The sequence below is a fragment of the Phascolarctos cinereus genome, unplaced genomic scaffold (genome assembly GCF_003287225.1).
Source record: "Phascolarctos cinereus isolate Bilbo 61053 unplaced genomic scaffold, phaCin_HiC Scaffold_4;HRSCAF=312, whole genome shotgun sequence".
Classification (NCBI taxonomy): Eukaryota; Metazoa; Chordata; class Mammalia; order Diprotodontia; family Phascolarctidae; genus Phascolarctos; species Phascolarctos cinereus.
Window position 1 is genome coordinate 135,754,502 of NW_027555847.1, and position 26,850 is coordinate 135,781,351.

General features: G+C 37.4%; 1 protein-coding gene across 8 annotated transcripts in view; it reads left to right on the plus strand.

The window, feature by feature from the left end:
* Positions 1-26,850, plus strand: part of PDPK1 (3-phosphoinositide dependent protein kinase 1) — a 127,443-nt gene that overhangs the window by 28,377 nt on the left and 72,216 nt on the right. The window contains exons 1-2 of one of the 8 annotated variants that reach the window (XM_021006762.2): positions 17,043-17,133; positions 17,568-17,682. The exons of the other annotated variants lie outside the window; for them this stretch is intronic. The gene's annotated coding sequence lies outside the window, so the exon portion shown is untranslated. Of the gene's footprint in view, positions 1-17,042; positions 17,134-17,567; positions 17,683-26,850 lie in introns of those variants that run through there. 8 annotated transcript variants of the gene reach the window in all.

The following is a 26,850-nucleotide window of genomic DNA, read 5'->3' on the forward strand; positions in this document are numbered from 1 at the left end:
TCCCTTGGTTCCTCCAGAGTTTTAAGGGTGGAATTAACATGAAAACAAGCCAAGAAATTATTAGAGAGCTGCACTGTTTTTGACTCAGAGTCCAATTGAAATTTGGATTATTGAAGTTCCTTATCATTGCTATAGCATTCCTCTGTGCTTATGATGTGTCTCCTGAACTCTTCATGTATTGCCCCTTTCATAGGTAGTCTGTACCATATTCCATTTTTATTTCTGCCTCTGTTGATCTTTAGTATTATTTTTTTCTTTGGCTTCTAGATTTCTTTACATGGCTGTAGTTGCCTCGATTTAACTTTTCTTTTTCCTTTTACATAAGAACAATCCTTCCAGAGGCATATTCCAGTCATGGATCCCTTTCACCCAAATTTCAGTGATATTTATGAACTTACATTTGCTTTCTTGCTTTAGCATCTGTCATTCATCTAGTTTGTTGAAAGTACTTTATGCATTTTTTGCATAAACATCTAAGGCTATCTGAGTATCTCTACTGTTACTCTTTCTGTGTTTTAGATCAGGGCTTCCTAAACTTTTTCCACTCGTGACTCCTTTTTGCCTCAGACATTTTTATGCAACCCTAGGTGTGTAAGTATACAAATCAAACATTTACTGATAATAAATCATAAAGAATTTATTTTAAGACTTGTATGGACTGATGCTAAGTGAAATGAGCAGAACCAGGAGAGCATTATACACAGTAACAGCCATATTATTAGATGACTAACTTTGATAGATTTAGCTCTTGTCAGCAATGTAAGGATCTAAGACATCTCCAAAAGTCTCATGATGGAAAGTGCAATCCACATCCAGAGAAAGAATTATGGAGTCTGAATTCAGATCAAAACATACTATTTGCTCTTTTTTTTTCTTCTGTTTTTTTCCCTTTCTTCTGGTTCCTCGTATTGGTTCTAATTCTTCTTTACAACATGACTAATGTGAAAATATGTTTAATAGGAATGTGTATATATAGACCCTTTATCAGATTGCACACTGCTGAGGGAAGGGGAGAAAATTTAAAACTCAAAAGCTTATGGAAGTGAATGTTGAAAATAAGATAATTAAATATCTTAAAAGATAATTAAAAAATAACTTATTTTAAAACAGTTCTTTGGTATACATATAATTTTATCATTTATTAAATTTGCATACAATGGGATGGATATGTTTATTTTTACATAAAGAATTAAATCTTGATGGACTATTTGATACTGTAGGACATAGAACATCTTCAGTGTTTTTCAGAGTTGATCGATATTTTTATTTTATAATTGTCAGTGCTGAGAACATCTCTCCACATAAATATGTAGTGCAAAATGGCAGAAGTATGTTTAGGACCATTTCAGAAATTGTTGGAAATTCTGTCCTAATCCTAAGCCAGAATTCATTTAACGATTTTGTATGTAAAGTAAAAACATTGCAATTCATAACATACAATAGTCTCGAATCTGAGCTGAGGTGTTTCTGGCAATGTTATGTGGCGTGACAGCATGCTCAGTGCAAAGTACGCATGTTGTATCTTCATAATCAGGGCTGCAGTGAAGTTTTGCACGATATAGCACTGGCAAGCACTGCCAGAAACACCTCAGATTCATTACATGTTTGATTTTGAATTAATTTTTGCTTGTTGTGCATTTGGAAACCTTTTACTGTTGCCAAGTTTTTCATGATCCCTACGAAACACAAATGTTTTGTGATCCCCACGTAACATTCAGTTATGTTACCCCATATGGGGTCACAACCTACAATTTAAGAAGAGCTGTTTTAGATTGTCTTTATATGATTTTGAGTTTTGATATGTTTGGTTAATTTTCTCCATTTTCCTTTATATCCTTTCGATTAGGGGTTTTTTCTTTTTCTTTTTTTTTCTTTTGAGGCTGGTTTGAGACTGTCTCATGTCTAGAAGTGCAGCAGCCACTCATCGGTCCAGTCTCAATACTGATTGGCAGAGAAACTGCTCTGTTTTTCTGATCTGGGCTAGTTTGCCCCTCAGGTAGCCTCCTTCTGCTCCCAGGTAACGTAGTATTGGTGCAGGAAATAGAGACGGCACTGGATTAGCTTTAGCCTAATAGCATTTCAGAACTCCCCGAGTCAACTGGTCCACCAGCCTCAGACTCCCCAGAAACATGGACTACGGTGTGTGTCTCAGCACCCAGCTTTGCTTAGATTTTCAAGACTAGGCAAATATGCCTTTACCTGCTAGCCCTTTTCCCACTATACTCTCTTCCTAGCTAAGAGCCCATAATTCCCATCTTAAGCCATGTTCAAAAGTTAAAAAAAAACATTCCCAACACTATTCTCTTAGCCATCTGTTCATTTCCTAAATCTGCCTTTCCCTCTGAAGTCCTTTTCTTTGATCAGCAGCAGTGAAGAAAACACCACCTGTGTTCCTAAGGTATTCAGGTATCTTGTTTAAGACTCTTTTTTGTTTCATTCAATCAGTATTTCTTAAAATGTTGTTTTTGTGGATGTCTTTTGTTTTTATGTTACATTTGTTTTGTTTTTATAAAGTTTTTATTGATATTTTCTGTTTCTTAGAAAACCGTAGTTATCCTGCTGCCTCTGCCGTCCCATATGACAAATAGTATTTTTTAGAGAAGAAAAAAAAAAGGCAGCACAACTGATTGATACATTGAAAAAGTATGAGACATATGCAGTGTGTAAATCTGTGGACCTCCCATTTCCATTAAGGGAGAGGTTGGGTGTGTCTTCTCATCACTCATTTGGGTTCTGCTTGATCTTTATAATTTTGTTTCTTTTACTTTTGATTGTTTTGGCATGTCATTCTTTTCATTTAAGTTGTTACAGTCACTGTGTATATTATTTTCTTGACTCTGTTTACTTCGCTATGCATCAGTTTATATAGATCTTTCAATGTTTCTCTATTTCTCATACACATCATTTCTTTTTTCTTTCAAAGCAATTGGGGTTAAGTGACTTGCCCAGGGTCGCATAGCTAATAAGTGTCAAAGTGTTGGTCTGAGTCCTGATTTGAACTCAGGTCCTCCTGACTTCAGGGCTGGTGCTCTATCCACTGCACCACCTACCCCATCATTTCTTAATAGTGTAGTAATATTCTGTTATGGCCATGTACAGTTTGTTTTTAGCCTTTTCCCAGTTGATGAACATTTACTTTGTTTCCAATTCTTAGTGATCAAAAAGTGTTGCTATGTATGTTTTGGAACATGTGGGGACTTTTTTCTTGTTGATACCTTCCTTGGGGTATAAGCCCAGTAATGGAGTTTCTGGTTCAAAGGGTATGGAAGGTTTAGTCAGTTTATTTGCATAATTCCAAATTACTTTCCAAAATGGTCCTGTACTTTCTAAATAATCTTTAGCATTGCTTTCTAGATTCCCTCTTATAGCATCCTCTATGTCCATGTGAATTAACAGTTGATTAGTAGTCATCAAAATTGACAAATTTTGGAATGTTCTCTGTCATGTCTTAGATACATGACCTAGGAAGCCAATGTGACTCATTTCTGGGTTGACAGATAATTGACTCAGTAACCCTCAGCAGGAGTCACCAATCATCACTGTTCTGTTATTAGATGATCTCATGTGGTGATAATCTAAGGATCCATATACTCAAGTTGGTTCCTTCCCAAAGGGTCCAGCCCCTTTCTCTTTTGAAATATCTTCTTGTGTATAACTGACCACTAGTGATTAGTGGTCCTTTCCTTTCTCCTCTGTGGCACATTTTTCTTTATCTGGGTCACATTCTTTCTTCTAACCTGCTTTTGCAGGTCAGGATTCCTTTCTGTCTTCTGATACTGTTCCTTTAATTTTAGGCTGTAACTAATTTTAAAAGAAACTTTAAGTTTTTGAAACATCTTTATTTTCTGATCTCCTCTTCCTTTTCCCCTACCCACTAAGCCATATCCATTATTACAAAGAATACAAAAGAGACAGAATAGTTCAACCAAACTAAGCAACACATCAGCTGAGCCTGATAGTATATGCAGTGTTGCACACCTATAATCTCAAACCTCTGCAAATATGAGAGGGAGTAGCATTTCCTCATCTCTTATTTGAGGTCATTATAATTAGGGATCAGGTATTGTTGTCCTTCAGAATTGCATTGTTGTAGTCATTGGGCATATTTGTTTCTAATCTTGCTCACTTTGCATTAGTTCCTGTGTCTTCTAATGCTTATGAATTCTTTTTTTTTTTTGCTTTTATTTTAAAAAATTTTGTATTATCTGTTTTTCCCCCAATTACATGTAAATACAAATTTTAACATTTATTTTTATCAAATTATCTCCTTTTCTTCCTCCCCTCCCTCCTCATTGAGTAGGCAAGCAGTTTGATATAGGTTATATATGTGCAGTCATGCAAAACATGTCCATATTAGTCATGTTGTGAAAGAAAACAGAGGCCAAAAAACCCCCAAGAAAAGTAAAGTGAAAAAAAGTATGCTTTGATCTGAAGTAAGATTCCATTCAATTCTTTTTCTGGAGTTGGACAGCATTTTTTTGGGGGGGCTAAGCAGTGGGGTTAAGTGACTTGCCCAGGGTCACACAACTAATAAGTGTTATGTGTCAGAGGCCGCATTTGAACTCAGGTTCTCCTGACTCCAGACCCAGTACTGTCTCTACTGTGCCTCCTAGCTACCCCTGGATAGCATTTTTTAACTTGAGTCCTTCAGAGTTGTCTTGGATCATTGTGTTGCTGAGAAGAACTAAGTCACTCACAATTTATCGTAGTACAACATTGCTTTTACTGTGTACAATGTTCCCCTGGTTCTGCTTGTTTCACTTTGTATCAGTTTATGTAAGTCCGTGCTTTTCCTGAGAGCATACTGCTCTTCATTTTTTACAGTATTAAATCAATTATATGCCACAACTTGTTCAGCCGTTCCCCAATTGATGGGTATCCCCTCAGTTTCCAATTCTTTGCCACCACAAAAAGAGCTGCTGTAAATATTTTTGTACATAGAGGTCCTTTTCTTTTTTTATTTCTTTGGGATATAGAGCTAGTGGTGGTATTTCTGGGTCAAAGGGTTTGATAGTCTTTGGGGTTTTTTTTTTGTTTTTTTTTTGCTTTTTGATGAGGCAGTTGAGGTTAAGTGACTTGCCCAGGGTCATGCAGCTAGTGTCAAGTGTCTGAGATCAGATTTGAACTCAGGTCCTCCTGACTTCAAGGCAGGAACTCAATCACACTGCACCACCTAGCTGTCCCTTGATAGTCCTTTGAGTATAGTTCCACATTAGTTGAATGGTTGAATGAGTTCAGAATCCACCAGTGGTGCATTAGTGTCTCAGTTTTCCTACATCTTCAACATTTGTCATTTTCTTTTTCTGTCGTATTATCTAATCTGATAGGTGTGGGGTGGTTCTTTAGAGGCGTTTTAATTTGTATTTCAGTAATCAGTAGTGATTTAGAGAATTTTTTCCTATAACTATAGATAGTTTTGATTACTTTGTCTGAAAATTGCCCATCCTTTGACCATTTAACAATTAGGGATGGCCTTTACTTTTATAAATTTGACTCAGTTCTCTATCAGGGGTGGAGAACCTGCTGCCTCAAGGTCACATGTGGTCTTCTAGGTTGTTTGGTGTGGCCTTTTGACCAGTCCAAGTTTTACAGAATAAATCCTTTTATTAAGGGGATTTGTTCTGTGAAGTTTGGATTTAGCCAGAGGGCTACACTTGAGGACCTAGAGGGCCACAACTTGAAGGTTTCTGGTTCCCCACCCCTGCTCTATGGATTTGAGAAATAAGGCCTTTATCAGAGATACTTGTAAATTTTTTTTCACAGTTAATGATTAGTATGTATTTCCATCCATCCTATTCCTCCCCCTCCCTGCTGTTATCCTGCTCTCTCCTTTCACCCAGTCCATCCTTAAATGTTTTGCTTCTGACCATCTTGTCTCCCAATCTACCCTCCCTTTTATCAGTCCCCCCCCACCCCCTTCTTCTTCCCTCCTACTTTCCTATAGGTTAAGATAGATTTCTATACCCAATTGAGTGTATATGTTATTCCCTCTTTGAACCAGTTCTGAGTAGATTGTGTTTTCTCCTCAGGAATTCTTCTAGGATAATTTTTGGCACTGAGACCAATTCACATTTTTCTTTCACGCTTTGGATGTAGCAGTTTTGACTTTATCTTCTTCTGAGTTTGTGTTTTGATCTTCCCTGTCACCATAATAACTTTCTGTGGTCAGGCTCTTTTTTGTTGTTTGCTCATTTTTCTAGCTTATTTCTTTACTTTTACGTTTATGTTGAAGTTGGATTCTGCTCCCAGGGTGGAGGGAGCATTGTCCCAAGCTTTGGATTTTCTGTGCAGATGTTTTCAGAGCTAGTTCTGGAGTTCTGTAGGTTTTCAATTCTCCTAAGGTGGTATGATCTAAGGTAGGGGTGGGGAACCTGCAGCTTGGAGGCCACATATGGCCTTTTAGGCCCTCAAGTGCAGCTCTTTGACTGAATCTAAACTTCACAGAACAAATCTCCTCAATAAAAGGATTTGTTCTGAAAAACTTGTACACAGTCAAAAGGCTGCACCCAAGGACCTAGAAGGCCACAGGTTCCCCATCCCTGACTACTACTCTTCTGGCCTGTGTTCTGGTGTGTGAGAGACCACAAGCACCCTTTTGTGCCCTGTAACTGTGACCAGGGTTTCCATTCCCTTGTGGCTGCAGGCTTTGATGTGCTAGTGTTCCTCCTTGTCCTGGGACTGCCACCTAGATCCATGTATGGGCAGTACAACAGAGTCCTGCACCCAGTGCCAGCAGAGGGACCCTTGTAATCTCCTTCTGACTGGTTGTCTGACCACCTTACTGTCCCAGAACTGAAACCTCTGGAAGCTGCCGCTGCCAGTTCATTTGCATGGTCTACTGCTGCTGGCTTATTGATGAGTTGTCTGCTCTGGACTGCTCTTGACTCTCATTCTGGTTTGATAGGTCTTTCCTGTAGATCTTCTAAATTGTCTGGGGCTAGAACATTGTTTACTTGTCCTTGTTGTACCAGAATTCGTTTTGAGGTGTTATTTAAAGGTGTTTGGAGGGGAATTTGAGAGAGCTCAGGCAAGTTCCTGCCTTTCTCAGCTATGTTGGCTCTCTCCCTCACCTCCCAGCCCCCAATGAATTTTTAAGGTAATTTCTTATGTAGCAAAATTCTATTATAATCGTGTGCTTCAATTTATTTAGTCGTTCCCCTATAAAATGTCATCTACTCTGTTCCCAGTTCTTTACTACCACAAAAAGTGCCGTTAAGTATATTTTAGTGTATATAGGACTTTCTGTTTTTGATCACCTTGGGGTATAATCTCTGGGTCAAAGAGTGTAGACATTTTAGTCACTTTCTTCGAATAATTCCACATTGTTTTCCAGAGTGGTTGAACCAGTTCACAGCTCCATCAGTAGTGTACCTGTTTTTCTACTGCTCCATCAATATAGCTAGCATTTATTTAGTGTTTAATGTTTACAAAGCACTTTATATATGCTATCTCATTTGATCCTCATAACAACCATGGGAGGGAGGTGATATTCCCATTTTACAAATGAGAAAAATGGGGCACAGAACAGTTGAATGACTTGTGGCAGGCGATGATCTGAGGCAGGATTTTCCTCACTTCAAGCCCAGCACTCCGTGCACTGTGGCACATAGCCACTTTATTTATTGATCTCATCTTTTGTCATTTTTGACAAATTGCTGTATGCAAGGTGAAACTTTAAAGTTGTTTGTATTTGCTTTTCTCTTATTAGTGATTTGGAGCTCTTTCATATAGTTGCTAATAGTTTGCAATTTTCTTTTGAGACATCAGTCAACCAAACATTAGAGATACAATGACAAAAAATAGAACAATTCGAACTCTTAAGGAGCTTACATTCTATGACCAGGGAGGAAAAGATGGAGGGAGAGACATGTATGCATGTGTAAGTACGCATAAAATAAATACAATATAAACTCAAAGTAACTTACTAAATACAAGTTAGGGATGGTGAGCACTAGCATTTGGGGGATCAGTAAAGGCTTTGTGTAGAAGGTGTCACTTGAGTCGCATCTTGAAGAGGGTGTCTCTGAGGCAGAGGTGAAGAGGAGCGGTGCATTTCCTGCATGGAGGGCAGCCAGTTAATAGGTATGGAATTTAGGAGATGGAGTGCCATTCAGGAGGAACTCAGAAAAGCCTAATTTAGCTGGAACATAGAGTGTGGGAAAGGGAGTAATGTATAATGAAGATGAAAAGATAGGATGGGGACAGGTTGTATAGGACTTTAAAAACCTAACAGGTGTTTATATTTTGTCCTAGAGGCAATAAGGAGTATTTGGAGTTTATTGAGTAGGGGAGTCACATGGTCATATTTGTGCTCAGGGAAAATCACTTTGATGTCTACGTAGAGCATGAATTGGAGTAGAGAAAGTCTTGAGGCAGGGAGACCAACTAGGAGGCAGTATTCTAATTGAGGCAGTAGTCTAGTTGAGAGTTAATGGGGGCCTGAACTAAGTGGTAACTTCCTGAATAGAGCAAAGAGTTTAGGTATAACAAAAGATGTTCCAGAGGGAGAAATGGGCAAGTTTCTTTGACTGGCTCTTGGTTTTATGTTGGTTGTTAATTTCTTATACATCTGAGATACCAGATCTGTTTCAGAGATGTTGAACCACCCTTACATTCGTATAAATTCAACTTGATAATAATGAATGACCTTTTTGGAGAAACTGCTGTAGTCTTTTTTGCCAGGATTTTACTTAAACTCTTTTTAATCATATTCATTAATGATATAGCACCCCCTCCATCCTTTCCTTGTTTAGGTGTCATAACTATATTTGTCTAATGGGAGGGATTTTGATAGAATGTTTTCGCTTTCAAATTTTGAGAATAAGTTGTGTGGTATATGTGCTAATTATTATTTAAAAGTTTGATAGTATTCATCTCCCAATCCATCTGTAGTTAGGGTCCTCTCCCCACCCCCTTTAGTAGTTCCTTTATAGCTAATTCAGCTTCATTTCCTCACATTAGATTGTTTGAGTTGTGTTACATATTCTTTGTCTGTTTTGTATTTTTTGTAGTTCATCCTTTTTCTTTTAAATTCTTGGTTTGGCTTCATATAATTTGGTGTACTGTGAATGGAAAAAAATGTGTTTATTGTATGCCATGGACTGTTCTTGGTGTAAGAGATGCAAGTACAGTAGTAGATAGCTGTTGCCTTTGATGAAGTTACTGAATTCTAATAGGGGAACATAGTACGGTATGGGGAAGGGTGACCAGGTGATCTGAGGAATCATGGAGATAGTGTGAGATAAGGGCAGTTTATACACCATTTCCAAAGCATTTTCAGAATCACTGGTACTGTTGACTTGATTAATGTGCTCAGGTAGAAAGTGGGATGGAGTGTGTGTGTGTTTTGGGTGACTCGCCTATGGTGATCTGGCCTTTGAGGGAATAGCTATATAGCATGTGAATGGGAAACATTGCCTGGAGTCTGGGGCCAGCTAAATATAGTAGACTAGTTTGCATTTACTCATTGATCAAGAACACTGGGACCGTGTATGGGAAGAATGAGCACGTGTATTCTGACGGTGGTGGTAGATAGGTGCAGAGGTCTAGTTCTAGTGTGAAGAATGCTGATGCAGGTGGGGAGAATTGGGTCAGCAATGGCAAGGAAGTTGGTAGGGGGGAGGGGATGGCTAAAGTTGCCCACTGGATGGGATGCTATAAATATTTTGGTACATATGAGAACTCTTTTTTGAGTCATTGACTACACTGGGAGCGTATACCTAACATTACATTCTCTGGGTAAAAGGGTATGGGCATTTTAGTCACTCTTTTCACATAATACCATATGTGCTTTGAAGTTCTTTTTTTGCCCATTTATCCCCTTGCCAATTAAAAAACGAAACAAAGCATTCCTTCCAAAGAGTTTATTACATTCAGGAGAAAACTTCAATGATGCATTTGTTATGAATGTTCATTGCCCTGTTACACCTTACTTGAAGATGTCGTCCAACAAATAAATGAAATTTGTAGATTTGTAGCTTATTAGACCTGGAAAGGGACCTGAAGCCAGAAAACTGGGAATGATGCTGCTTCCTAGGTTTGTAGAGTGATGGAATGGAAGAATTTCAGATTAACTCTAGATTTTTTCCCATTATACCCACTGCCTCAATATTGTAACCTTTACTTTGCAAATTTTTTTTTGCTTGTTTAAGATATTTGTATGGAAAACAGGACTGGGTGTTGTAGTGTGACTACTGATAATAGGAAAGAGTTTAATTTTGTTGAAAATGAAAAATTGAATTATAAAATTGATAATGATTGTAAATCTATTTTTGAGGTAAAGTGGTATTTTGCTTCTGGACTTAGTGTATACTATCTGGGCTCTGGATAGTTTGAAAAATATCAGCTGGTACTTGACTGTACCTTTTTTTTCATTTACAAAGCAGCAACAAGAGTCTACCTGTCCTTTTCCAAGGTGTGGAGGTGATTTACATTTTTGGTACTACTTTTCAGGAATATTAATAAATAATCAGGTCTCATCAAAAATGTATGGAATTGAAAATGATTTAGCTTTAGATAATATTTGCTGTGAATGCTTGGCATTTTTAGCTGTTGACAGTGTATACTTTTAGAAAGGAACTTGACTTACATTCAGAAGAGCTAGATTTGAAACTCAGTCCTAGCAAGAGGGTCATGTAATTATAGATAAGTCTATTCACCTCAGGGCCTCAATTTCCTCATTTGTAAGAGATATGTCTTTGAATTGTGAGTGTTTTCTAAAACTCAGTCCTAGGCCCCACTATACCTCTCTCTTTACATTCTCTCAGGGAGACCTCAGTGGTGCTCTTAGGTTTAGTTATTATCCCTGTGCACATCACACACACACACACACACACACAACACACACACACACACACACTCTCTCTCTCTCTCTCTCTGTCTGTCTGTCTCTCTCTGTCTGTCTGTCTGTCTCTCTCTGTCTGTCTGTCTCTCTCCAGTGCTACTCTTTAACTTAGCTTCAGTCCTGGATCACCAATTATTTACTGAACATTTTGAACTGGATGTGCTGGAAACATCTTACTTCTCCCCCCAAGCCCACTTTTCTTCTAAACTTTATATTTTTTTACAGTCTTACCAGGCTTATAAACCTTGGTATTAATCTTTATTTTTTTCTCTCCCTTGCCCCATATGTCCACTTACTTGCCAAATTGTACTTTTTCAACTTCTCATGCCTCTGACTCATTTTTTCCACTCACTTGCCTATCACTTTAGTTCAGACCCTCATTGCCTCTTCTCTAGATTACTGCAAAAGCCTCCTAATTCCTCTCCTTGCCTCACATCTCTCACCACTCTAGTCTATCCTTCCACATTGTTGGCAAAACCCTTCATAATCTAGCTCCCCCCAGCTTTCTAGTCTTTTTATACCTTATACTCCCCTTTCAACTTACTCTTTGATCCAGTGACAGTGGCTTACTTTCTCCATGAAAAAGACACTACTCTTTCAGCTATGGCCGTTTTCTCTGGCTAGTCCCCATACCTAGAATGCTCTTCTTCCTCATCTCTGCCTCCTCCCTTCTCTGGCTTCCTTAGGTCCCAACGAAAATCTTACCTTCTACGGAAAGCCTTTCCTTTTTTTAACATGTATAGTTGTGTTAATCATATTTCCACATTAGTAATGTTGTGAAAGAAGAATCAGAACAAAAGGGAAAAACCATGAGAAAGAAAAAACAAACAAACAAAGTGAAAATAGTATACTTCAATCTGCATTCAGACTCCGTAGTTCTTTTTCTAGATGTGGATAGCATTTTCCATCATGAGTCTTTTGGAATTGTCTTGGATCATTGTATTGCTGAGAAGAGCTAAGTGTATCATAGTTGATCATCACATAAGTGTTCTTCTGATTCTGCTTACATCACTTTGCATCAGATCATGTAAGTCTTTCCGGGTTTTCTGAAATCTGCCTGCTCATCATTTCTTATGGAACAACAATATTCCATTACATTCACATACCACAACTTGTTCAGCCAATTGATGGGCATCCCCTCAATTTCCAATTCTTTGCCACCATGAAAAGAACTGTTATAAATATTTTTGTATATGTGGATCCTTGGGAAGTGTTTCTTATTCCTTCTTAATTCTAGTGCCTTCCCTCTCTTATTTACTGTTTGTCCTATATAGAGCTTAATAGTAAAGATTTGTTTGCTTGTTATTTCTGACATTAGATTGTGAATTTTTTGAGATTATGACTGTCTTCAGCCTTTCTTTGTATCCCTAGCATTTAGCACAATGCCTGACACATAGTAGTAGGTGCTTAATAAATGCTTATTGAGTAATTGATTTTCCTTAGGCACAGATCTGAAGTCATTCTCCTGCCCAATCAATTTTAGTGACTCCCTTTTACCTCTAGGCTAAAACATAACCTCTGTTTAGCTTTTAAATCCCTTCACAACCTGTCTTTCTAGCCTCATTGGATTTTACTCCTCCTCCCTGTACTCTTCAATCTAGCTAAACTGGCCTTCTCTCTGTTCCTCACATATCCTTCGTCATGTTTTTGTGCCTTTACTCTATGTGTCCCATATGCCTGAAATGCACTCCTTTCCTCACCTCTGCTTCAGAGAATCCATTGCATTTCTTTTGGACATTTTGCATTTGAGATGCTTGTGGGAAATGTCCGATTAGCTTCTTAAGCATTGACTTCTACGTAAAGCCTTTCCTGATCCCTCCAACTACTACTGACTTCCCTCCCAAACTACCTTGTAGTAGAATACTATGGATATGTTTGTATTTATATTTATGCAGTATATATTGACATATGTAGTTACTATCTTTCCTAGTAGAATGTAGGCTTCTTATCAGTAGAGATAATTTTTTCATTATTCTTCTATCTCCAGTGTCTAGCAGAGTACCTGTCATTGGAGAAGGTACCAGTATTAAGTGATTATTAAATAGTTGTTGATTGATTGACTAATAATAGTTACACAGATTAGTTTATAGGATTTCTTTGTAACAAAAGTGCTTTATAAATTTGAGCTGTCATCAGTCCTGGTTTGATGAAAAAAGATATTTAGGAGCTACTTTTAACAAATAGAGAAATCTGTGGCTGTCAATTTCCAGCTCCTCTCCAAAGGAAAAGAGATATATAGTAAGTTCAGTTATGATGAATTTGACCAACTGGAATGTTATCATCTAGCTCTTCTGTTAATCCTATTTGTGCTTTTTAAAATGCCAGTGTATGACAATAAGTAAGTCAGTCTTAACAGTAAATAAGCTAACCATTTATTAAAGGCTTGTTTGCTAAGTTCAAGGGGTACAAAGACATGGATGAAATAATTCCTGTTTTCAAGATCCATGCATTCTATAAAGGGAAGACGCAATGTAGGCATACAGATATATGCAAACTAAACATATATAAAATATATACACAATATGATTTTGGGAGGGAGGCACTAACAGTCTTGGGGTTGGAGATCAATGAAGACTTCTAATAGTGGGTGGTATTTGAGTTTAGCTTTGAAGGAAACCAGGAATTCTAAGAGGCTGAAGTAAGGTCAAGGACAGAGGGCATTCTAGGCATGGTGAAGAGACATTTTATGCTAAATATGTGTGTCTATATACATAGACATAGACATAGACATACATATACATATACACATACGGAGACAGGCCAGTTTGGTAGACTGCAGAACATGTGAAGGGCGAGTAATGTATAATAAAGCTGGAAAGGTGGGCTTGAAGTTGGGTTATAAAGAGCATTAAATGTCAAACAAAGGAATTTGTATTTAATCCTACAGCTTCATTGAAGCCACTAGAGTTTGAGAAAAGGGAATGATATGGTTTGGCCTCTGCTTTAGGTATATATCACTTTGGCATCTATGTGGAGGAAAGACTCAAGTCATGGAGATTAATTAAACTATTACAGTAGGCCATGTGAGAGGTGATGAGGGCTTAACGATATTGGTGGCTCTATGAGTGAAGAGAATGGAACTGATCTGATATGAGAGAGATGGAAGTAGAATTGATAAGACTGATTGGATATGTGAGGTAAGAGATTGAGAAGCAGAAAATGACTGAAGTTACAAATCTATGTGACAGTAAAGGTGGGAATGTCCTCAACAGAAATAGGAAATTTAGAAGGGGAGTGAATTTAGGAGAAAAGTTAATGAATTCTGTCTAGACATTTTGCATTTGAATTGCTTGTGGGAAGTGTCCAATTAGCAGTTGGTATTTTGTTACTGGAGCTCAGGAGAGAGACCAGGACTAGATACTCTAGATTTGGGAGTCAGTAGGGTACAAATCTAGAGGTAGAAAGCCAACTAGTTCAACAACTCCTTCATTTTACATATGAGGAAATTGGAGCCCAGAGTGGTGTGATTTGAACCATGGGTCTTTTGATTTCAGAACCAGTGTTCTTTCCATTGTACTATGGTGCATAGAGATGATAACCCATGGAAACTGATGAAGTCATTGAGAGTAAACAGAGACAAGATAAAAGGGCCCAGTATGGAGCCTTGGGTTAAACTCACGCTGTGATATTATATTGATCAGTAAAGGAGACTGAGAAGGAGCAAAGAGGTAAAAGGAAATCCAAGCAAGAACAGGATCAGAAAAACCCAGAAAGGAGAATATTTAGGGTGAGAGAGTGGTCAGCTATGTCAAATGCTGCAGAGAAGTCAAGAGGGATGATAATTGAGAAAAGGCCATTACATGTGGCAATTAAGATAGTATTTGCAACTTTGGAAAGAACAATTTTGAATTGAGCGATTAGGTGGGAATCCAGAACACAAAAGGCTGAGAAGTGAGAGGAGAAGAAGTGAAAGCATCAAGAGCAAACAGCTTTTTTTGGGAGTGTGCCTGGAGAAGGGATAAGATATGTTGAAGAATAACTTGAAAGGATGGTAGGTCCAGGTGAAGTTCTTTTAAGGACATGGAAGATCTGGCTTTTTGTAGGAAGCTGGGAATTCAGGGGATTTTGTAGCATTCCAGTATTTAGAGATGAAAGATTAGGGGGAGGGGAGATGATTGTGGGGACATTTTGCTGGAGGGGAGGAGACCAAGGATATAATTAGAGGGTCTGGCCTTGCTGTTGGGGGTGGAGGCAATTTCTTCATCAGAGATTAGAATGAAGGAGGAGCAAATGAAAGATATTATTAAGGAGTTTTGAGATAAGAGTAGTCTCTTGAACTTCGAAATGAGATGTCATACCATTCTCTTTCCAAAGGAGGAAGTTAGATTTTCTTTCCAGTTGAAGTTAATGCAAAGATGTTTGCTTCAGTACTTGAAAGGGGCAGTGATTTTATTTGGGTGCTCTGTCTACCAATATGGATTGAAACTAATCCATGCCATAGTTTTCATGATTTGGCCTTGCCTAAAAATTTAATCACTTTGTGGCAAGCCTTTTGGTGGTGAGCCTTTCTGAAGTTAACAAGTTTGTTCCTTGAAAACAGTTCATGCCTGGCCCATATTTCCAGTTTGGTAGGTCCTGTCAGAGTTTGTTCCAAAATGTTATGGCCTTTAAGAACTCAGGATCTCCCTTATAATATGATATGAAGCACTAATGTAGAATGTTGGGGGAAGAGGAAAGGACAGAATTTTGAAAATGCCAGTTCTTGCCAGTTTAGAATTTAAAAAAATACTTTAGATAATTTACCTGCTTTTATTATCTAGAGTTTTTTTAGTTTAAACAGTAAGAAATATAGGAAAACTAGAACTGTTGTTTTCTGTTGATTATCCTTTCAGAGATTTGATGTTCTAAAACAATTATTCTTTTAGAGATTGGACATTCCAAGACAAAGCATTCTTTATTTACAAGTTATAAAGTCTTCCTTAGGACCAGATTTATTGCAAGACAGATTAAGTTATGTTTAGTATAATTTTTGTGTTAGACATATTCCGATTCTTTTAAAATAGATAATGCTTGCATGTTATGTGGGGCAGCTAGGTGGTGCAGTGGATAGAGCCTTGGTCTGGAATCAGGAAGACCTGAGTTCAAATGTAGCCTCAGACAGTAGCTGTGTGACCCTGGGGAAGTCACTTAACCTGTTTGTCTCAGTTTCTTCAACTGTAATATGGGGATAATAATAGTAACTATCTTTCCAGGTTGTTGTGAGGATCAAATGAGATAATTGTCATAAATTGCTTGGCACATAGTAAGCACTATATAAATTTTATCTATTACTGCTATTATTATTATTATTATTATTGTTATTACTATAAAGGGCAACACTATTCTCCCAGTCCCTCAGGCTTGAAACCTAGATATCATCTTTAACTCCTCAGTATCTCTTAAATGCCCCCCCATCCAATTTGTTGTCAATTTCACCTTTGCAGCATCTCTCAAATATACCCCCTATGCTGTTTTGATACTGCCGCTACCCTGGTATAGACCCTCATTACCTCATGTGTAGACTTTTTCGATAGCTTGCTGGTGCAGCCCAGCCATGTCACTCCCATTTCTTCCCAGTTCAGTAAATTCCAGTGTCTGCCTGTTGCCCCCATTAAATCAAAATGTAAATCAATTTACAAATTTACAATTTACAAAAATTGCAGTTTACAAATCAAAATAAAAATCAAATACAAAATCCTTTCCCTGGCATTCAAAGCCCTTCACAACTGCTATGTATGCTCTTTGGTCCAGTGACACTGGCCTCCTGGTTGTTCCACAAACAAGACACTCCATCTCTCAACTCTGGGCATTTTCTCTAGCTGTCCCTTATGCCTGGAATGCTCTCCCTTCCTTATCTCTGCCTAATGACTTTCCTGGCATTCTTCAAGTCCCAACTAAAATCTTATCTTGCATAGATATACCTACTCTATTCTTGTGCCATACCTTTTTGATTATTTCTTATTTTTCCTTTATGTAGTTTGTACATATTTGTTTGCTTGTTTTCTCTGCCATTAGATTATGAGCTCCTTTGCACGTGGCACTTAGTAGGTGCTTGTGTATTGACTGACTGACTTCCCAAAAAATTGCCTCTCCTAACAAGCCTCTTAAATATTTATTTAAAAAAATGTTTTATTGATTGCATTTTTCCCAACCTGGCCTTTTCTCAGTTTCCCTCTCCCCTCACAATAGAACGCTCTGTAATAACCAAAGGAATACAGTTAAGGAAAGGAAATTAACATGTTGACCATATTTGACGGCATATGCCTCATTCCACACCTGGATTCCATCACCTCTTTACTGAGAGGAGGAAGGTATGTTTTATCTTCAGACTTTGGAGTCAAGATTAGCCATTACATTAATCTGAATTCTGATGTCATTTAGTATTGTTTTTCTTTACTGTAGGTATTGTTCTCTTGGTGCTTTTTTGCTTTACTCTATTTTAGTTCATACAAATCTTCCCAAGTTTGTCTAAATTCTTTATATCCATTATTTTTTATGGTGCAGTAATATTATTTTCATTTCTTTTAATATTCCAAATTTAACAAAACACCAACTAAAATGAACATTTCCATTTATGTTGTGGAACAGAAGTACAGAATTGTATATGGAACTGTGAATCTGTTATTTATATCTTGCTTTTCTTTTTAAATATGTAATGCAATTCAGCATGTAATTCTAAAAAAATTAATTAAAAAATTAATAAAATCTTTTTTCTCTTCTACCCCCATTGGAAAAAATAAAAAAGAAAAACAAAACCATTGTAACAGATATGCATAGTCAAGCAAAACTAATTCCTGCATTGATAATGTCCAAAAAATATGTTTCAGTCTTCACCTCAAGTCCGTCACTTCTGATAGTAGGTAGGTAGCATGTTTTATCTTGGGTCCTCTGGAATTGTGGTTCGTCATTCCATTAGTCAAAGTTTTTAGGTCTTGCAAAATTGTGTTTACAGTGCTGTTTTTATTATATAAATTATTCCTCTGTTTCTGCTCATTTTAGTCTGCATCTGTTCATACAAGTCTTCCTAGCTTTCATTGAAATTTGACCCCTTTATTATTTTTCATAGAATAGTAGTATGCCATAACATTTATGCATTACCATAATTTGTTCAGCCATTCCCCAATTGATGGGTATCACCTTACTTCTTTTCCACCAAATAAAGAGGAGCTGCTATAAATATTTTTGTACATATTTGACCTTCTCTTCCTTGATCTTTTTGGTGTGTAGTCCAATAGTGGTGTCACTGGATTAGAGTATGCACTGTTTAGTAACTTTTTGAGCGTAGTTCTAAGTGCAGAATAATATTATATTATGTTCACATATCATACATTTAGTTTTTCCCTAATGAGTTTATATCTACTTTGTTTCCATTTTCTGCATGTTTCATTATATATAGGACTTTCATTTGTGTCATTGGCCGTCTTGGGACATATGCCTAGTATGATTGATTGGGTCAAAGGGTGTGAACAGTTTAGTGATTTTTTTTTAGCACAATTATGTAGTTCTAAATTGTTTTCTAGAACTGTTGGACTAATTCATAAATCTACCAACAGTAGTTGTGCCTTGTAGAGTCAGTACTTAATATACCTCCCTTCTCATAGCCCCTCTAATAGTGACTGTTTCTATTTTAAATTATTTTTTGCCAATTTGACAGGCATAAATTTAAACTATAGAATAAATAAGCTCTTTCCAAAAATCTGGACTTGAAACCTTGGAATCGTCTTTGGCTTTCTTTCTCACACCACAAAAATATCAGTTCTCCTCATTACCGTTCACACTACTGACAGCTTAGCTCAAACTCTCCTTACCTATTTGCCCAGGATATTGGAATAGCTTTGGTAATTATTTTCCCTACCTCTCATTTCTCCCCTTTACAATCCAGCCTTCATATGCTCTCAAAATAATCTTTGTACAAGTTTAACCACATCATTCCCTTGTTGAAAAACCATCAGTGATTGGCTTCTTATTATCTGTATGATAAAGATACAAACTCCTTATTCTGATATTTAAAGCCTTTGCACAATCTAGCTTCAACTTTCTCTTCTAGCTTTGTTTTGTATTACTTCCAAGACAAATTGAACTTGCCTTCTTCTCTTCTCTGCATTTGTGCAGGCTATCTTTTATGCCGTAATTCCCTGTTTTCGTGTATTTGGTTCTGGACTTTTTCTGTTCCTTTGAGGATCAGTGCAGGTGCCACTTTCTCCATGAAATTTTCAAATTGTCAAATACTCTAGCACTTTGCCTAGACTTTTCTTTTGCTCTTATTATATTTAGTTTTGTGTCACGCTTATTGTACATGAATCTTACCCTTTTTGGATTGTAAACTGAAATTGGGGATTTCCAGTTTTTATTTTTGTATTCCCAGTGCCTTGTAGAGTAAGCACTTAATAAGAGCTAGAAATTTAGAACATTAAATGTGAGAACATAGCATAATAGAGTTGGAGGATCTCTGTAATTCGGTCCAACCTCATTTTACAAATGAGGAAACTGAGACCCAGAGAAAGTGACTTGTCCAAGGGCATTGAGTTAAATGGTAGAACACTGTGTAGTGGAAATCTTGCTGAATTTTGCATGAGATTATCTGGGTTCAGATCTCAGTTCTGTCATTTATTGTCTCTATGATCTTAGGCAGATGATATCACTTAACCTCTATAGTCTTCAGCTGATCTGTAAAATGAGGGGTCTGGACAAGAAGAGTTCTGATATCCCCTTCACCAGTTGATGATTCTGTGAGCCTGTGGCTCTAGAAGAGTGGTCTCTAGATTTTCTGTTAACAGCTGTTTGTGGTAATATAGTAAAAACTGAGACCATAAGTGCAAAGGGGACACAGAATAGAGGAGCAGCCAGCTTCAGGTAGGTTTAATAATGCAAGTTTTCTTAGAGTTAGATTTTCAGTGGGGTAGTGGTAGTGAATAACTTGAGAGGGAGGATTAATGAAGTTTGCAAAGGCAGAAATGAGCAAATTGAGTAGGGGATAAATGGGCAAATTAGCTTGTTTAGGCCAGAGGGACTTTATTCCAACTAGAAAAATATGTTGTTACAGGGGAAGCAGTAGATACAGGTCTTAGAATGTTAGCCAGGAAAAATATACTTGCTAATAACTTAGATGTTTTCTTTTAAGGTATATCTGAAGTGTTTTCCTTGCAACAGTCTTGCTAGGTAGGTAGCATTCATTAACAATTTTAATGTTTTTGATGACACTTTAGTCTCAGATAATAGCTGTTTATCAGTATCCTGTAGTAGATAGAGTGGAGATTTAAGTCTGGGAATGAGTATGAATGAAAGGAGACAAGTATTTCTTTCTTTTTCGAATGGATCCTTATTGATCACCAGGCTGGGCCTGGAGTTAGGAAGACTGGAGTTGAAATCTCAGACACTTACTAGCTGTGTGACCCTGGGCAAGTCACTTAACCCTGTTTGCCTCAGTTTCCTCATTTGTAAAATCATTTGGAGAAGGAAGTGGCAAACTGCTCTAGTATCTTTACCAAGAAAACCCCAAAAGGGGTCATGACTGAAAATGACTAAACAACAGTATTGATATTTTCTATTTCTTACATCATCAGAGCATTGCATGTACTCCCCCTCCTCTTCCAGAGAACTGTCCTGTATGGGTAGCTCTTCATTCAAGTCCCACTTGATAATTATAATTTTGTTACATTTACCTTTTTTTAGTGTGTCATTGTTCTTTTCATTCACATTGTTATAGTTAATGTATGTATTGTTTTCTTGGCTCTGGTTACTTCACTCTGTATCAGTTCATAAAGATCTTTCCATGCTTTTCTGTATTTATCACATGCATTATTTCTGACAGGATAATACTATTCCTTTACATTCATGTACCACAGTTTGTTCAGCCATTCCCTGATTGATGGGCATCTATTTTGTTTCTGATTCTTAGCTATCATTGAAAGTGTGTATGTGGAGTATATGGGACCTGTTTCTTATTGATGGCTGCCTTGGAGTATAAACCCAGTAATGGAGTCTCTGGTTCAAAGTCTATGGACATTTTATTTTAAGTGGACATATAGATTTCATCAATTGAGAACAAAATTTACATCAAAGATCCCTTCCTCAAAACCATATGCATTCATCAAGTATTTGTTATTAATATTTACTTGATAGATATAGTTATTATTATTTGTTACTATTAATATTTTATTATCTTACATGTGCCAGGCACTGGGTAACCGCTAGGACTACAAAGACAAAAATGAAATATCTCCTGCCCTCAAAAAGTTTAGGTTCTCTTTGGCAAATAAATAGCATTTATTTGAAAAAATAAGTACAGTAGATATACCAAGTAATTTGGAGGGGAGGGCACTGGTAAATTTGTAGAACCACTTAGCACAGTGCCTGGCACATAGTAAGTGCTGTATAAATGTCGTTGATGATAAAGTTGCGTATACTATTTTTGTGGACAAGATTGAAAGATGTGGAGTGTTGAACAGTTGAGTAGATTTGGAACTCATTTAGTCACTAGCCCCAACGTAATTTGCAGTTTAGATAGGTACCTCCTCTGTGATTTATAATCTTAGAGAATTATGAGGGGACAGTGACAGGTTAAGTGACTTACTCAGGCTCACAGCCTGTGTACCTCAGAGTCAGGACTCGAACCCAGATCTTTTTGATTTTGAAGCCCTCCTCCCCTCTACTAGGCCACATTGCCTCTCATGTGGCACACAGTAGGTGTTTCATAAATCCTTGTTGATTGGTTATCTAACATGTTAGATGACAGGATCCAGAAAGCTCTCAGTAGGCTAGAACAAATATTTTAATCTAAGAAGATAAAATAAAAGAGGAATAAATGTGAAGTTCTATACTTCGAGACTAAAACGTCAATACAATATGAGAAAGATAAAGGTAGATAGAAGTTCCAGTGAAAAAGATCTGGATATTTTTGTTGCTCAGCAGTGTGACGTGGCCACTAAAAAAGCTAATGCTCGCTTAGCTAATGCTGTTTTATGAGAAGCATAGTCTCTTTAACAAGGGAGATGAAAGTCCTGCTGTCCGCTGCCCTGAGCAGACCATATCTAAAATGTTGCGTTTACTTAGGGATACCACATTATAGAAAGGACACTGACAAGCTGTAGAATATGTGGAATAAGGAGACCAGGATGGTAAGGGTTGAGGGGCTGAGAATGTGCGATATGAGAATTTGTTGAAAGAAATTGGAATATTTAGCTTGGGTTGGGGGAAGAGAGAGAGAAGAGAGAGAGAGAGAGAGAGAGAGAGAGAGAGAGAGAGAGAGAGAGAGAGAGAGAGAGAGAGAGAGAGAGAGAGAGAGAAAGATGGTAAGATGGCAGGGTGAAGATAATAGTCTTTAGGAAATTCAAGGTTTGTTTTTGTTTTTGCTAGGTAATGGGGGTTAAGTGACTTGCCCAGGTCACACAGCTAGTAAGTGTCAAGTGTCTGATGCTGGATATGAACTCAGGTCCTTATAACTCCAGGGCCAGTGCTCTATCCACTGTGCCACCTAGCTGTCCCCAAGATTTTTTTTTTAATAGAAAAGAGATTAAGACATTATGTTTGGTGTCAGAGGGCAGAACTAGGAGCACTGGGTAGAAGTTGCAGATAGGTAGATTTAGGTTTTGCAAGGAAAAATTTAATAATAACTAGTACAAAAATAGAACAGCCTGATTTGGAAAGTAATAGGTTCTTCCTCACAGGTTTTCAAGCAGAAATTGAATGACCACCTGTTGGGATGTTGTAGAAGGTATTTTGATTATAAAAGTTTTTCACTGCATGACCTTTGAAGTCCCTTCCAACTCTGAGATTTGCTAATTTTGTGTTAGGAGTACTTTGTAGAATTTATCTAGTTTATCTAGTTAAGCTTTTTAATTTCATAGGCAAAGAAACAGGACCAGAGATAAGAAGTTACTGGTAAGTTAGATGCACAGTTGAGACAAGAACCTAGCTTTTCTGGTATTTTTAAATGCTTATATCAGTACTCCGTGTTACCTTATACTTTGGAAACAGCACAGTTAATATACTATTTCCCTTCTGTGTTTCAGTTCCTTCCCTGTTCTGTAAAATGAGAGTTGGACTAGGTTTTCTCTAAGGTCCTGGTTCTCACAGTCTAAAAGTGGATAGTTGAGTCAGTACTGTATCTTTTGTAGAAACATTTTAGTTAATTGTTACTTATCTTTTCTTACTTTTTTTAATTAAGCATTTTTCTTCTTCCCTGCGGCCCTTAGAAAACAAAATAAAAAACAAACCATTGTAACAAATGTTCATAGTCAAACAAAATTCCTATTTTGACTATATCCAAAAATGTATGTCTTATTTGCATTTTGAGTATGTCCTGTGTTAGGAGGTATGACTAGCATACTTCATTATCAGTTGTCTGGAATGATGGTTGATCATTGTATTAATCGGAGTGTTTAAGTCTTTCAGAGTTTCTATTTAAAAATTAAAAAAAAATTTATTTATTTAGTTTTCAGCATTCACTTCCATAAGATTTTAAGTTCTAGATTTTCTCCCCATCTCTCCCCTCCCCTTATCCCAAGATGGCATGCACTTTGCTATAGACTCTACATATACATTCATATTAAACCTATTTTCACATTAGTCATGTTGTAAAGAAGAATTGGAACCCGTGGGAGAAACCATGAGAAAGAAGAAGCAAAAAGAAAGAAAGAAAACAATATGCTTCTATCTGCATTTAGACTCTATAGTTCTTTTTCTGAATGTGGACGTTATTTTCCATCATGAGTCTTTTGGAGTTGTCTTAGATCCATGCATTGCTAAGAAGAAATAAGTTTATCGAAGTTGGTTGTCACACAGTGTGGCTGTTACTGTGTACAGTGTTCTCTTGGTTCTGCTCACTTCACTCAGCATCAGTCCATACAAGTCTTTCCAGGTTTTCTGAAGTCTGCCTGCTCACCATTTCTTACAGCACAATAGTATTCCATTACATTCATATATCACAACTTGTTTAACCATTCCCCAGTTGATGGACATCCCTTCAATTTCCAATCCTTTTTTTTTTTTTGTGAGGCTGTTGGAGTTAAGTGACTTGCCCAGAGTCACACAGCTAGTGAGTGTCAAGTGTCTGGTCTGAGGCTGGATTTGGACTCAGCTTCTCTTTAGTTTCCAGTCTTTTTGCATTACAAAAAAGAGGTAGAGGCCTACTAGTGGTATTGCTGGATGAAAGGGCATGCACAGTTTAACTACTTTTTATCATAGTGTCAAATTGTATTCCAGAGTGTCTGGGCCAATTCACAGCTCCATCACCAGTATTTAGCTATTATTTTGAATTTAGATCAGTAAACTAATTTTGAAAAAAATAAATAAGATACGAACACTGAAGTGCACTGAGATGTACATTCAAGTGGACCGTGTAGTATATTACTGTGAAAGTTGAACAAGTCTTTTTTAGTTGGTTCTGTGATTTTGAACTAGAACAACACAAAATATTGCTTACTTTAGTATGCCAGGTTTAATTTTGGTTCATCTTTGGGGGAAAAAAAAGATGTTCTGAGAAGTACCAGTGGTTGGATTTCTGAGGATTTTTAGGGGTTAGATTTGGAAGGGCTTATAGATACCTGTCTGAGCCAGTCTTTGATTATACTTTGTAAAATGTTTTAAAATATTAATTTTCAAGTTTTAGAAATGTTTTTCATGTTGAATTGAAATGTTGAGCATGCCAGTTGAATTAATTCTGTGAAAAGTGCTTCCTCCTTTGCCTCTGATTATGGCTATTTCAAGTCTCTTATACTCTCTAGACAGCTCTCCAGCAGTAGCTACAATTAGTAGATAGACCATTAGAAATAGGCAATTTCAGGACTAGATAATAGGTGATTTTTCTCCTGTCTGTTATAGACATTTCCTTTAGCAAATACTATTTTAGATTTTTAAGGAACATTAGAAAGTATATAGCCAATTAAAAAAAAAACAACCTCATACTGTAATGAATATTTTGGGAGGCTCCTTAATAGTTGACATTTTTTTAAATGAGTGTGCTGATGAACTTTCAAGAAAGTTCTAGAGGACTTTCACCTGACTTACTGTTCATGGGAGATTTGCTAAATGGATAGTAATCTTTCAAGAAGCGTTTATTAAGCGTCTACTATGTACTAGTCCCTGGGGATATTAAAAAAAAAACCCAACCCAAGACAAACCAATAATCCTTGGCCTCAAGCAGCTTATATGGAGTTTATATTCTTTCTGGTCAGGCAACAGGTGTACATATATGTAAATACAATGTGTGTGTGTGTATAAAATACAAGATTATCTGGGGTAGGCACTAGTAGCTGGGAGGATCTGGAATACTCACTTTTTCTGTGACTATTATAAATTCCAGTATCCTACTCTACCCCTTGTTCTGACATGCCTTAGGTTGTATTGGAAAGCCCAGCTGCCTTAACTGCAGGGAAGTGGCATAGTGCTATAGTGACTGTCTTGGAAGCTTCCAGGTAAGTTTCTCCCTGGCGCTGCTATCTCTACCCATCCTGCTCTCTTTTTATGGTGCCACTGTTGCCACGGGGTAGTATATACCAAATCCACTTCAGTGGCTTGTGCTGGTCAGAGTGGGTAAAGAGTGCTGTTAATGTCATTCATTTTTTCAAGAAACAGATGTTAATTTCTGATTATATGTAGATTCCTGTGCTAGGGGAGCATATAAGAAATACTATAGCTAAATAATAAGTAATGCAGAGTAGAACCTAAGAGCATAATAACCCTATAAGATCCAAAGGGAGAAAAATAATTTTTGATTTGAGAGTATTAGAAGGTTGCTTTATGAAAGAAGTTGTGATTGGAACTGGTCCTTGAAGGGATGGGTTAGATTTCAGTAGATAGAGATGGGGGTAAAGGTAACCTCTTCCTGCCTTTAAAGGTTTTTTCTTCTGCATTGCTCCTTTCCATGCACTCCTAATTCAGTCATCCTGGCTCCTCCTTGCCCTCTTTTAAAGACTAGGTCATCATATCTCTCTCAGGCTGAAAGTGCAGTCTCCACTTACAGATCCAGTCTCACCACTGATTGGCATGGAAGCTTTGACCTTTTCCCTTCATGACTAGGCCCAGTTTACTCTCCTTAGGCAGCACCTCCTTTGCTCCTAGCCTCCCTGGGGCTCACCGTATTGGTGCAGAGCTTAGTGTGGAAATCAGATGAGCTTTAGTTGTACTGTTCATTAGAACTCCCATGTTCAAGTGATTCACCAGTCTCAGCCTCCCCAATAGTAGGGATTGTAGGTATATGCCATCATGCTCACTGTGCGGGGTATTCCATCTCCCATTTCTGTGCCTTTCAAAGTACTTTCCTGAGTTACACCTGCTTTTTAAGTTTCCATGGCTTCAAGAGTCAACTCAGATTCCACTTTGTGCAGGAAGACTTTCCTAATATCCCCAGCTACTGGTGCTTTCTTTCCCCTCTGAGATTATCTTCCATCTATTCTTTACATAGGTTATATATGTAATTATTTACATGTTGTCTCTTCCATTAAAATGTGTGTTCTTTGAGGGCAGGGAATATTCTTGATTCCGTGTCCCATTGTCTTTGAAAAAATTTTTTTTTCAACTAACAATTGTTTTCTCTCCCTCTTTCCTTCTGTGCTCAAATGAACGAAAAATAAAAATAAAGCCCTTACAACAAACAAGCATAATCAGGCAAAGCAAATTTCTTTATCTAATACCCTTTCTGCAAACCATGTGCTTCCATACTAGCAGTTTTCTAAGACAGAGGTGGGCACCATGGGAAGCCCTAGTAGTCAGAGCTGCATATGGTTGGCCAGATTACTTTAAACAGTGGATATAGAAGCAAGATATCTGGGTTCATAGGATTGTAGATTTAGAGCTGGAAAGCACTTGAGATGGCATTTAGTCCAAACACCTTCATTGTACAGATGATGAAACTGTGGACCAGAAAGTTTAATACCTCTCTAAGGTCACATAGTAACTGGTGGAGACAAGATTTGAATGTAGACCTCCTTACTCCGGCACTTTCTGTAGTATCATGTTCCTACTCCTGCCTCTTGTTATTATTAACCTAATGTGTGATATGAGCAAGTCATATTTCAAACTGTGAAATA